The following is a 14,199-nucleotide window of genomic DNA, read 5'->3' on the forward strand; positions in this document are numbered from 1 at the left end:
ATTTTATGCTCTGCTGCTACTGTAGTGAAACCAACAAACAACTGCACAGCTGTGTTAGCTGTGTTAGCTGCTCTAGATTTTGAAATTTTCTTCCAGTGGCCCTAGTGTTTTGAGCCCAGATTCATGGGATAGTCACATAATCCACAATTACAAAGCACCACAATATAAAAAGACCATTTCAAAATGAGGTTCAATTTTTATGTTTGTTGTTTCCTTTCTTATTGATTTCTTTTAAAGAGCTAGGGGCTAATTTTTTCTCATTGTTGATGTGACTTAAATAAATTTACCAGATTTTTGCAATAAAATAAAGAGATATAAAAAGACATATTTAGTCACAAAATAAAAGTAAATATTTGAGTGATTCTTTCCATTCTAGTCCTATTCTCAGTTATCTTCAAATAACGTTGAGATGAGCAAAGCATATGTGTAAATTGACATGTATCAAGCACACAGGACTTTGGAATCTTTGGGCTTTAATTTATCAACTTCACCTAGAAAAGAAAATTATCACTTGTTTCATTTCTTAAGTAATCTCATTAAAATAAGTTTTATTAATTTTATCAATAATTCTCATAGCCTATGGAATTGATACATTGCAATATTATTTGATTTATTACTTCCACTAAATTAATATTACATTTATAATGCAAAGCACTCTACCCCTAAGACACATTCCCAGCACTCCACGTCAGGTTTCTTGATTTCTTATATTTGGAGGAGTTAAAGCCTGGGCCTGGGTGCTGTCTCTTAAGCTCTTCAGCTCAAGTCTAGCACTCTACCATTTGAGCTACAGTGCCCCTTCATGCTTTCTGGTGTTTCTTTGGAGATAACCATCTCAAGGAATCTCCTGCCGAAGGCTGGCTTTGGACCCTGATCCTCAGCTCTCAGGCTCCTGAATAGCTAGGATGAGAGGTGTGAGTCACTGGTGCCCAGCTTCCACTTTAAGTTTCTAAGTGGTGAATAGGAGATAATAGTCTCATGGGACCTTTTGTTTCTGGGATAGTTTGGAACCCAAATCCTCAGCTTCCTGAGCAGGCAGGATGATAGACCTCAGCTAAAAACACCTAAGCTGTGATACTTTGCTGCAAGGGGGTCTTTGGTTCCGCGTGGTAGAGTGCTAGCCATGAGCCCAAGAGGAAAGTCAGCACCTAGGCTCTGGGTTGAAGGTTCATGATGGAGAAAATGAAACCAAACCAATTGTCAGCAGGAGACAAGTCACTAGATTTCAGTACATACATAAATTTGGCCCTGCCTTGGGGACATACCTGAGCCTCAACTTTCTCATCTGCACAATCATCTTACTTGTGGAGCTCTAACAAGGACCAGATGAAAGAATACACCCCATGAAGGACTCAACGCATAGCATCCTGTGAAGGACTGAGCACCAGCACCCCAGGAAGGGCTCATCACATAGCTCTATCCCACAAGCTGTCATTAGAATTCGGGTGTTTTCATCAGTATCACCATTCTTTCAGAAAAACGTCACAAATCACAAAAGTTCACATCAAATGGTGTAGAGGGGTGGTTAATGGCGGGGAGGGTCCTCAGCCTTGGGGATTGCACGCATAGGTTGAGGGTACTCTCCTAAGACCTTTTCCTCAAGGCTAGAACTCTACGACTTTCAGCGTCAGGTCAGAGTCTCGCAGCCTTCCTGCCAGGGCTGAGTATTCAAACCACCAGTTTCAGAACTCATCCCTGAGCAGCTAGGGGTGAACCAGCAGCGTCTGGTTCAATGGAGTTGTTTTGCAGCTGTTGACCTGTGGCTAAGTCAGGTTAAATGGCAGCCATCAGCTTCAGACTCCCGGCTTGCTCTGTCATGAGGTATTTGAAGTCCTGGCATTCTATAGTTAGAGTCACAACTTTCTAACTTGTTTTTGGTGCTTCAGTGACAGCACCACTTCTGGGTTTTTCTTTGCACATGATAGTGTGGAAATGAACCTAGTGCTTCATACATACTAGGCAAACACTCTACCACTGAGCCCTAGTAGTGACAAGTGTAGAAATAGATATGGTTTATATATATATATATATATATATATATATATATATATATATATATATATATATACATATAAAACAAGAGAGGAATGTCTTTATATTAAGTTATATATACTAGTTTACTACCAATTATCAATAATTAAATTATTTCTTCCTTTATTTAGGTATCATGTTTGAATTCATAATAAATTATTCATTGAAAATTAGCCAATGTACTATGATTATTGTGTATAATTTTATAATATAAACATACACTACATACTAATGTAATTGTTACTTTTACAACATTCCATTCATATGGCTGTCTATCAAAATGCATTTTTTAGGATCTCCTGACATTCGTAGGTGGCGGGGATTTGAACCCCGGACCTAGTTTGCTGGTTTTGGTTATGGCTTCCCTGATAGCCCATCAAACTTCAGCAGTGCAAGGTCACGTACACTTTCCAGGCCCTGTCATTTAGACCCAAGATGGTCACAATTCAAAGGAAAAAAAAACTATGTAAAACCACCTTCTGGAACTTCCCAGTTTTATCCTTCTCCTTCCTTCACCCTCTTTTTTTTGTCGGTTGTCAGGCAGAAGTCTGAGTCTGTGCACTGTCCCTCAACTCCTCAGGTCAAGGCTATCGTTCTACCACTTGAGCCATAGCAACACTTCCGGCTTTTTTCTGTTATGTGGTGCTGAGGAATCCAACTCAGGACATTATGCATGCAAGGCAAGCACTCTACTACTGAGCCACCTTCCCAACATTTCACCTTTTTTTGCCACTCCAACGATTTGAACTCAGGTCCTAGGATCTCAGGATGGGCTGTGGGTCCAGAGGCTGCACCCCAGCCTAGAGTGATAAAAGCTAATGCAGAGTTGCCACAAGCTGAGTTCAAGGCCAGGGCCTGGCCAGAAAAATTAAGGCCCTGGCTTGGAATTTGCACCATTTTTCTGGCAGGCCTGGGATTTGAACTCATGGTCTGAGGAACTCTGTGGCACTGTGAGGGAGGGGAAGCTCACCGTCTTTGAAGATAAGAATATCAGACCAGTTTCAAGGGCCTGAATTCAAGCCCCATCACTGGAAAAATAATACTCATATATAAGATTTTTACAAACATGGTATACTCCATATGACATTTATTACCCTTCTTTATTCATTGTTTATTTTATTTAGCATTATTACATATATAACTTTTCAGTTATTATATTTTATCACATGGATATATTTGCATGTGGATTATACATCATACTGAGACACAGGACTTTTACAGAGAAGGAAAAAATGTGTCAAAATTGGCTTCTTACTGCACATATAAACTTTTGACAATGCTGGGATTTGAACTCACAGCCCAAAATGCATAATTTATGAATGGGTCAGTTGTAGAACCAAAGCAAACTGAGCTGCCAGCCAGTTCTGAGGACCTGTGATTAAGCCATAGTAGTGGGCTATATATATATATATATATATATATATATATATATATAGAGAGAGAGAGAGAGAGAGAGAGAGAGAGAGAAAGAGAGAGAGAGAGAGATAGATAGATAGATAGATAGATAGAAAGATAGATAGATAGATAGATAGATAGATAGATGTGTAGTTTGCTATATATAAGCGAGAGACAATGTGAGGATATTAAATTATATAAATTATGAATTATTAGTTATTAAATTAGGTCTCCATTTAATGCAGTATCATGGTTGAATACTTACTAAAGTATTAATGTAAAATAAGTCAGTACTCTAATTAGGAGAACCAAACCAGGGTGTTAGAATGGAAGACATAATCCAATAATTTTTGTGTGGCATTGTGTAAGAGAATCATGAGCTAACTCTCAATTTAATTGTAACTTTTATAAATTCAATTAAGCATTACCATGGATAGGAATGATTTTCTTAAGATCTCCCTCCATTTGTAGGTGGCGGTCCTGGCATTCCAACTTCAGGCCTGAGTAGTTTACTCAGAAATGCAAACCATTAGAATGACACAGTGAAGATTTCAGATTGTCATGAGGAAAAACAGAACAAGAAGAAAAGAAAGCCAAGTGTCAGTGGATCCTGCCTGTAATCCTAGCTCTTCAGGAGTATGAGAGGTAGAGAATGACAATTTGAATTCAGTCGGGACAGGAAAGCCCAGGACAATCTTATTTCTAAGGGATCACAGGAATTAAAAAAAAAATGAGTGGGGCTGTGGCTCAAGGGCATAGAACTACCCTTGAGCAAAAGGAGCTCAGGGACAGTGCCTAGGCTCATAGTATAACACCCAGACTTGCCAAAAACAAAAAAACCAAAAAATAGTAACTCCATGTCTACCCATGTATGTATGCATGTATTTCTATCGGTGAAGATCCAGAGTCCCTATGTTGAAAGGCACTCAGCTAGGAAATTTGCTTTGAATAAAATGGTTTCTTAGCACAGAGAGCGCTTTCAAGACAGTGCATATTCTGGGGCTTCCCTCATTGTTCTCAATGTAGCCTGAGGGTTTCTGTGCACCTCAGGCTGCTGGAGGAAGTCTGACTCATTGTTGGAACAGGCAGACAAAAGGCCTCACTACTGTATAGCTGTGTAACAAACAACTCCATCTGGGCCAATTAGTGACAAACTACTCCATCTGGGCCAATTAGTGAGGATGATTGTGGGCAGGCTCTGAAGGCCAGGATAAAAAGGCCTCTTTGTATCCAAAGCTATCTCTTTCCCCAGTGATCTGTTTGGACTGGACAGGAAGCCTTCATTTGTGCCACCTCCTGTGGCCGGCCAAGTTCCTTGTACTTACCCTGTCTTTGTTAAACTATGTCCCAGTATTGAAACAAACTGCTACAATTAAGTCAAGGGTCCTTCTGGCAGACAACTAGAGAGCTGAACCGAATTAAAAGATTCCTAATTGGCAAAGTTGCCCCCTTAGGTTTCCAGAAGCTTGCTGAATCTAAGCACATGGGTAATATCACAATGCTTCCTGTCATCTAGGGCTGGTGAAGCTCACCAGGTTTTGAAACCTTTGACCTCTCCTAGTTGAGCACTGGATGGCTAGCTTTAGGGGTTGAACACAGGGCCTGGGTGCTGACTATGAGCTCAGAACCGAAGCTCAGTTCTTTACCACAATTTGCTGTCACAGCTTCACTTCTGATATCTGTGTGTGTGTGTGTGTGTGTGTGTGTGTGTGTGTGCATACACTTGTCATGGAACTTGAATTCAGGACCTGAGCACTGTAACTGAGTTTCTCCTGTACAAGGATAGCACTCTACCACTTGAGCCACAGGGCCACTTAAGGCTGATTTTTAGTGATGTGGTACTGAGGAATCAAAACCCAGGGATTCATACATGCAAAGCAGTCTAACCCCTACTCTTCAGGTTTCTTTCTTTCTCTTCTTTTATGTTGGAGGAGTTGAAGTCTAAGCCTGGGCGCTGTCCTTCAGTTCTTCAGCTAAAGCCAAGTATGCTACCACTTGAGCTACAGCATTTCTTCAGGCTTTTGTTGGGTCATTGGAGAGTACCATCTATCTCAAAAATTTCCTGCCCAGGCTGACTTTGTACCCTGATCCTCAGCTCTCAGGTTCCTGAGTAGATAGGAGGACAGGCATGAGTTAGTGGTGCACAGCTTCCACTTCAAGTCTCTAAGTGGTGAATAGGAGATAATATTCTCATGGGACGCTTTGTGTCTGGGATAGTTTGGAACCCAGATCCTCAGATCTCAGCTTCTTGAGTAGGCAGGGTGACAGACCTCAGCTACAGATGCCTAGATCTTAACACTCTGTTGCAACAGTATCCTTGGCTACACATGGTAGGGCATTAGCCATAAGCCAACAGGGAAGGGTCAATGCCGAGGCTCTGAGTTCAGGGTTCACGACTGAGAAAAATAAACAATTGTCTGCAGGAGACAACTCACTAGATTTCAGTACATACATAATTTTGGTGAGCCTCAAGTTTCTCATCTGCACCATCATCTTACTTGTGGAGCTCTTACAAGGACCAGATGAAAGAATGAACCCCATGAAGGACTCAGCACACACCTCATGAAGGACTCATCACATAGCTGTATCACACACGCAGTCATTACAATTAGAGTATTTTCATCAGTATCACCTTTCTTTCAGATACACCTTACAAACCACCCAAAATTCACATCTAATGATTTAGAGGGATGGGTTTTTTTGGGAGGGCTGGGAGTCAGCCACAGGGAATGCACTGGAAAGTTGGGGGTACTGTTCTAAGATCATTTGCTCAAGGCTAGAGCTCTACCACTGTGAGCTACAGCTCAGAGTTTTGCAGACTTCCTGCAAGGGCTGGGTTTTAAACCCACCAGTGACAGATCTCAGCCCCTGAGTATCTTGGATGACAGGGCTGAGTAAGCCAGCAGCATCTGACTCCGTGGGGCTGGGTTGCAGTGGTACACTTCTGGCTAAGTCAGGTTAGATGTCAGCTGTCAGCACCAGACTCCCGGTTTGTTCTATGATGAGGTATTTGCAGTCCTATCTTTATATCGTTGCAGTGAGAACATTCTATTTTCTTTTTTTTTTTTTTTTTTTTTTTTTTGGAGCCAGTCCTGGGTCTTGCATAAGGGTCTAGCCACCATCGCTAAGATTTTGTGCTCAAAGCTAGTGCTCAACTGCTTGATCAACAGCATGACTTCCAGATTTTTCTGTGTAAGCGGTAGGGAGGAATTGAACCCAGTGCTTTGTACTTACTAGGCAAGCACCCTACCACTGAGCCCTGGGAGTGACAAGAGTATGAACAGATAAATGTGTAGATTGGTTGACAGATAAATGGATGTATATGTAAACAACAAGAGAGAGATGTCTGTATACTATGTAACTGCATATAGAATATTACTACCAATTATTTGCAATTAAATTCCTTCCTTTTTAAAGTATCATGATTGAATACATAATAAAATATTAATTGAAAATTAGTCAATGTAGTATAACTGTGTATAATTTTATAATATAATCGTACACTAACTACTAATTTAATTGTTACTTTTATGACATTCCATTCTTATGGATGTATATGGGAATGGGTTTCTTAGAATCTCCCACCATTCATTAGTGGCAGTCCTGGGATTCAACCTCCAGACCTAATTTTCCGGTTTCGGCTGTGGCTTCTTTAATAGCCACCAAACATCAGCAATGCAAGGTCATGTACATTTTCTGGGCCTTGGCATTTAGACCCAGGATGGTTATAATACAAAGGAAATAAAAAGGTAAAACTACCTTCTTGAACTTCTCAGTATTATGCTTCTCCTTTCTATTTTTTATATTTTTTGCCTGTCCCGATATTTGAACTCAGGTTCTAGGATCGCAGTGCTGGCAGTGGCAGAGATGCCAAGACCTGATTTCAAGCTCCGTACTTGGCAATAATAATAATAATAATAATAATAATAATAATAATAATAATAATAATAATAATAATAATAATAAGACCCTGGCTTGAATTTGCACAATTTTTCTGGCAAACATGGGATTTGAACTCAGGGTCTGGGTAACTCTGTGACACTGTGGGTGAAGGGGAATGGCTCACTGTACTTGAAGACAAGAAATTCAGACCAGTTCTTAGGGCCTAAATTGAAGCCCCAGCACTGGAAAAAATAATGTTCTATATGAGATCTATTTACATACATGGGTTTACTGTGTTGACATTTATTACCTTTATTTATTTTGTATTATTACACATATAACATTCCTATTACCATATCATATCACATAGGATATATTTTATACATCATACTGAGGTCAAGGACTTTCGCAGAGAAGGAAAACAATGTGTCAAAATTGGCTTCTTACTACAAAGAATAAATTTTTGGCCATCCTGGGATTTCAACTCACAGACTACAATGCCCAATCCATAAATGGGGTCACAGTCTTAGCAGACCAGACTCTGGCAAACTGAGCTACCAGGAAGTTCTGAGGACCTATGATCAAGCCACACTAGTCCCACAGGTGTTCTAAGATGTGAAAGAGGACAGAGAGCCTCAGGCAGAAGGTCCAGAATTGGAAACGGTCCTGAGGTGTGGTTTAGAGCAGGTGGTGTGGGTGGAATGAAGGTTCTGTGGATTCAGACAAGTCTGGCAGGACATTCATGGCTGTGTCAAGCTTTGTACTTGAGTCACAAGTAGGGCAGAAGTTGGGGTCCCAGAATGGGGTCCAGGGGGAAGATTAGCTTGTCTTTTCACCATGGACCCCAGCCATTTCCTATGGCTGGAAGCCTATTTTTCATAGCTCCTGATCCTCAGGCCTCCTTTGCATGGAGGAGTCAGGGCAAATGCAGGGAAGAACGCTTGCTTAAGAAAAGCTTCTAGGGGCTGGGAAGGTGGCTCAGTGGTAGAGCACTTGCTTTGCATGCCTGAGGCTCTGGGTTCGATTCCTCAGCACCACATAAGCAAAAAAGAAAAAAGCTGGAAGTGGCGCTGTGGCTCAAGTGGTAGAGTGCTAGCCTTGAGCTGAAGAGCTGAGGGACAGTGCCCAGGCCCAGAATTCAGGCCCCGCAACTGGACCCCCTCCCCAAATAAAGAAAAGTTTCTAGTCTAATACCACCAGTGGCTCAACCCCTGTAATTCCTAGCTACTCAGGAGACTGAGATCAGAGGTAGGAAAGTTACTGAGACTCTTCTTGCCGATGAACTACCAAGAGCCAGAAATGAAGTTGTGGCTCAAGTGATAGAGTGCCAATATTGAGGGAAAAAGTTAAGAGACCAAAGTCCAGACCCCTCAATTCAAGCCTCAGTACTGGCACCTAAAAAAATGAAGAAAAGCTTTCAGGAGCTCCTAGTCCACTGTAGTGAAACTCCAGATCAGCCCGGCACCGGTGGCTCACACCTGTCCTCCTAGCTCCTCAGGATGCTGAGACCTGAGGATTGTGGTTCAAAACCAGCCCAGGCCTGAAAGTCTGGGAGACTCTGATCTCCAAGGAACCTCCAGAAAACTGGAAGTGGCGCTGTGGCTCAATTGGTAAGCTGAAGAGCTGGGGGACAGCACCCAGGCCCAGAGTTCAAGCACCATGACCAACACCTGGCCTGCTTGGACCTCACTCTGTGGCAGAGTACTTTCCAGTGGGCTCCTGAGGGTCTTCTAATGTCGAGTTGTCCCACCAGTCTTCAGAGCAGCCTCTTTGGAGGTCTTTTCCTACAGAGTAGGCCACAGTATCAAAGGGTCAAGCCTTGGGGCACGGAGGTCATCGGTCGAGTCATCAGAATGGCATCTGTCATGGGTGCAGTATGGATCTGAGCAGTAAATAGATGTCTCATACCAGGGTTCTGGGCAAGGAGGGGCAGGAGCTGCAAGATGGCACAGCAGGTAATGCCCACTCACGCAAGTATCACAAAAGTGCGAATCTCTCAGGCACACCTTTGATGGGTGTTGAGTTGGCTCATGAAAGGCTTGTAGGCTCAGGAATCCACAGGTAGCTGGCTCTGCTTGTAGCAGTCACTACTGCTGGAGTCCCAGGGCTTGGAGCCCTGCTTTCCTCACCAGTGCTCAGGGGCAGATGAAGGTCTGCAATTGTGGGCCAACTACAAAGGAGCATCCATAGTGTCCTTCCCTTGGTCCTGTGGCCCCATGCATGAATGGAGGGGCAGGTTCCATAGAACTTTCTGCAATGACCCAGACCCCTCAGTCCAAGTAGAAATTAGGGAGAAACAACTTGATCTGCCTTGAGAGTTTACTATGATTATGCCTCAGGACTGCCCACAGTTCTAACTCAGCTCATCATTAATACCTGTGTGTGTGTGTGTGTGTGTGTGTGTGTGTGTGTGTGTGTGTGTGTGTGTGTGTATGTGTGTGTGTGTGTGTGTGCATGCATGTGTGCATGCACATATTGGTACAGGGGTTTGAACTCAGGTCCCAGGCTCTGTCCCTGAGTTTTGTCATTGAGGGCTAGCACTCTACCACTTGAGCCACAGCTTTTCTTCCACCTTTCTGTGGTTATTTGCAGAAGAGAGTATCACTTTTCTAGCTGGGCTGCCACTGAATGGCAATCCTCAGGATCTCAGCATCTGAGGAGATAGGAATATGAGAGAATGAGCTATTAGTATCTAACTGGCCACATTTTCCTTCTTGGATAAAATAAAGTTCCTCTCTGTCCCAGCTGAGCACCCATGTACAGCTACCCCTCCAACCCAGGCTTCAGACAAAACATACCCTCCCCTGAGGACAAAGAAATGGGATCAGGTTTGAGCTTTATGTTCTCCACACAGTCTGGGGCTGCTAGGAGCTGATGTAGATGTTAGAGATCTAGGCCAGGGCAAGTAGACAGCTGTTAGAACAGAAGAGCATATGAAAAGACATCCTTGAAGATGGGTGCCAGTGGCTCAAGCCTATAATCCTAACTACTCAAGGATCAATCAAGCTTCAAAGCTAGCCTGTGTAGACTCTTATCTCCAATGAATCATCAAAAAGCTGGGAAGCCAAGCTACCCTAGTTCACATGGTACAGCACCAAGCTTGTGCAAACAAGCTAAAGGATAGCACCTAGGCTCTGAGTTCAAGCCCCGGTAACACACACACACACACACACACACACACACACACACACACACACACACACACACACACACACACACACACACTAACATCTTTATAAGGTGCCAATGTCTCATACCAGCTATCCAGTACTCAATAGGCTGAGCTCTTAGGATGTCAGCTTGAAGACAGCCCAGGCAAGAAAGTCCGTGAGACTCTTCTCTCCACTAAACTACTAAAAAAGATGAAAGGTGAGCTGTGATTCGAGTCGTAGAGTGTTACCTCAGGGACGGTGCCTAGGCCCTGAGTTCCAGCTCTGAGATTTTTTTGGGGGGGAGTCCAGTCATGGGGCCTGAACTCTAGGTCTGGGCACTGTCCCCCAGCTCTTCAGCTCTTCTACCACTTGAGACACAGTGCGACTTCCAGCTTTTTCCTTTTTGCTTATGTGGTGCTGAGGAATCGAACCAAGGGCCTCAGGCATGCAAGGCAAGCACTATACCACTGAGCCACCTTCCCAGCCCTCTGAGATTTTTTTAAAAAATAAAAACCCTTTGCCATCCCCAACCCCACAGGCCATAAATCCAGATTTTTTCATCCTAGATCTCACTTCCATTCCTGCCACTTCCATAGCACTTCCACAAGTAGCCAGTTTGTGGCTAACACTGGGTTAAGAATTGAACTTACACAAGGGGGACATAACCAGGTAAAGGCTAATGTCCCAGAACATTGAGGTACTGGCCATACCAGTCTCTCACCCCCTCTACCCTGACCCTGGAATCTAGTCTGTGCCTCTGTATTATGGTTATCCGGAATTCTGTAGAAGGACCTGAGAGGCCCAGCTTGGCGGAGGGAAGATAGACTTTCCTGCGATAAGGTACATGTACATTTCTTGGACACCAATGGATACTTCCAAGACAACTTGGCTCACCTGCCATGTAGCCCCAGATCCTCCTTGTTTGAGTGGCCTTCAGTCAGCTATCAGTCTGAAGTTGGCCAGAGCCATTGGCAACCACCCTTCTCCCACTCCATTGCCAGCCTGCTAGGATGGACATGCATCGAGAGACCCAGCTGAGAAAAAGGAAAGGACATGGCATGACTGAGCCCCTCACCTCCAGGGACAGGGGAGAACTTATGCCTGATGGCCCTGGTGACCCATAATCCTCTGGAGGCAGCCAAAGTTATGGACAACCAGACTTGGGCACCAACAAAAAGCTAGTATATACAGGTCTCTGGCAATTTAGGACTCATTGTAGACACAGATAGGGGGCTAAAAGCAGGGTGCCATGGAGGAGGGGCTCCCTCTGAAGTCACAAAGAGGCAGACAGGTGCCCAGGAACGGGTCAGAGAAACATGAGGGAAAAAATACACACACTCACACACACACACACACACACACACACACACACACACACACACACACATACACACACACACACACACAGGTGTAGCCCAATGCCTTAGCAGTACCTGAGCACCTGAACATCTCAACCCCTGAGAAGATAGCACTACGATCCTCAGACCAACTCTAGACAAAACTCAGAGCCTCTCACACATCTGGAATGGCTCATAACACAGCATGGCATTTCCTACTGTACACACTGCTATGCAGAAAATTCAGCTACCTTATTTTTGATTGTTGGTCATGGGGTTTGAACTTTGGGCCTTCACACAGTCCTTTAGCTCTTCAGCTGAAGGTGCATGCTCTACCGCTGGATTCATAGCACCACTTAGCCCTGAGATCCTCAGATCGGTAGCTAAGATTACAGTTGTGAGCCACTGGCAGCACCCGGCTTCAGTTACCTTCTTATACCCAGGTGAAACCCAACTTGTCAGACTACAAATCATATGCAATCCTTCGCTTCAGACTTTGAAACCAGCATCCAAAACCATACTTCCATAGATGGAGAGAATAAAATTGACACTCCCCTCCCACCCCTGCTCACATTCACCCCACTCCCTGCCTAAGACAGGCCACAACCTCTGGAGTTCTTGGCAAGGCAACGCCCACCCTGCTGTGATTTCACACTCAGGCAAACCTGGGGAGATCTTAGAAATTTCTGTACATTGAGGCCAGCACCTGTCTCCGAACCACAGCACCTCCACTCCTTCACCATCTCTTGTAGGCAAGGGGTGTCTTTCCGGTCTTTTTTTTTTTTTGGTTGAGGGGCTTGAACTCAGGGCTTGTATACTGTCTCCGATGATTATTTTAGCTCAAGGCCAGTGCTCTACCATTTGAACCATGGAACCACTTCCAGTTGGAGATTGGAGATGAGACTCTAATGGGACTTTATTGCCTGGGCTGGGAAACGGGATCCTCTGGATCTCAGCCTCCCAAGTATCCAGGATGACAGGTGTGGGACACCAGCCCAGGGCTTATGGTGTCTCATTCTTTAGAATTTCCTCCTAGTCCTCCTCTAGATACTACTACCACCTAGATACTCCTCTACCATCCTCAGAGACAGCAAATGGAGCTTGGAATCTGGGTAGGGCCATGGGCATTAAAGGGTCCCCTCCACATCTCTACCCCTCTCTAAGCTCCCATATGTCTCCTGTGGATGGCCTGGTCATCCGGAGCATATCAGACCCACTAGGACTTCTGGGGCCTACCTGTATCCCCCTGTCCCACCCAACAGGTACCTGAGTATTTCTGGGGCCAGCTGCTTCATGTTCTGGTGGGAGATGTTGGGAGGGTTGCTGATAACTGGTCCAGGTGTTCAGGGAAAAAGGAGTGTCCAGTTCCCCTCTGTCAAAGAAGGAGACAGAAAGAATGGATGGATCTACTAAGAACTACAGGGCATAGCCATCCACCCATCACCAAGGTCCCTTTGAGTGCTGTTTTATGTTGACAGTCCTGGTGCTTGACCTCGGTGCCTGAGCGCTGTGTCGGAGTTTCTTTTGCTGGAGGCGAGTGCTCTTCCACCTGAGCCAAGGTGCCACTTCTGACTTTTTTCTGTGTATGTGGGACCTAGGAATTGAATCAAGGCTTTCTGGTGTGCTAGAGAGCTCAATACTGCTAAGACACAATCCCAACCTTGGATAGTTGTTTTTCTGTGACCCCTTGGGCCTGTCTCGGGACAGTCTTGCACATCTGTACCGAGTTTCTCAGCAGCAGCCATGGCTGGAAATGATCATGCTCAGCTATGTTGTCCTTTATCTAGAGCGTCTTTGCACTCTGTGCTTCCTGTCTGATCCTCCTTGTTAAGTAAGATCCCCTTTCAAATCCTGCTTCTAAGAAGCCCACTCCAATTGCCCTGGCAGAGAGGGATCTTCACTCTGCAGGCTGCCGGCCTTGTCACGCTCTGCCTTCTGGCCGGTGTGGATTGAGAGCGCATGAAGGAAAAGGCCTGGCTTCCACCACCCACTTTTTGAAGGTTCTCATACACTACCCTGGGACTGGTGCTGTACCATACTCCATGAGAGGGCACTCAAGGTCCAGGCAGTAGGGGCAACAAGATGAGGCCATTTTTTGTGTGGGCTTAAACTCAGGATCTGGGAGCTCTCTCTCTGAGTTTTCATGCTCAAGGCTGCTGCTCTACCACTTGAGCCACAGCTCCACTTCTGGCTTCTTGATGCTTCCATGAAGAGAAGAGTCTCTCTGGCTTTCCAGCTTATGACTGGCTTTGATCTTTGATCCTCAGATTTCTGCCTCCCAAGTCGCCAGGATGTGAGGCTTGAGCCTGAGCCAGAAGTGATGGGCACCAGATCCTTTCTTTTTAGCTTCTGTTTATCTCCTGTCAACTACCAAGACCCAGTTAAAATAGTCAGTTTCAGGG

The sequence above is a fragment of the Dipodomys merriami genome, unplaced genomic scaffold, assembly GCF_024711535.1.
Source record: "Dipodomys merriami isolate MVZ:Mamm:240054 unplaced genomic scaffold, mDipMer1.0.p SCAF_295, whole genome shotgun sequence".
NCBI lineage: Eukaryota > Metazoa > Chordata > Mammalia > Rodentia > Heteromyidae > Dipodomys > Dipodomys merriami.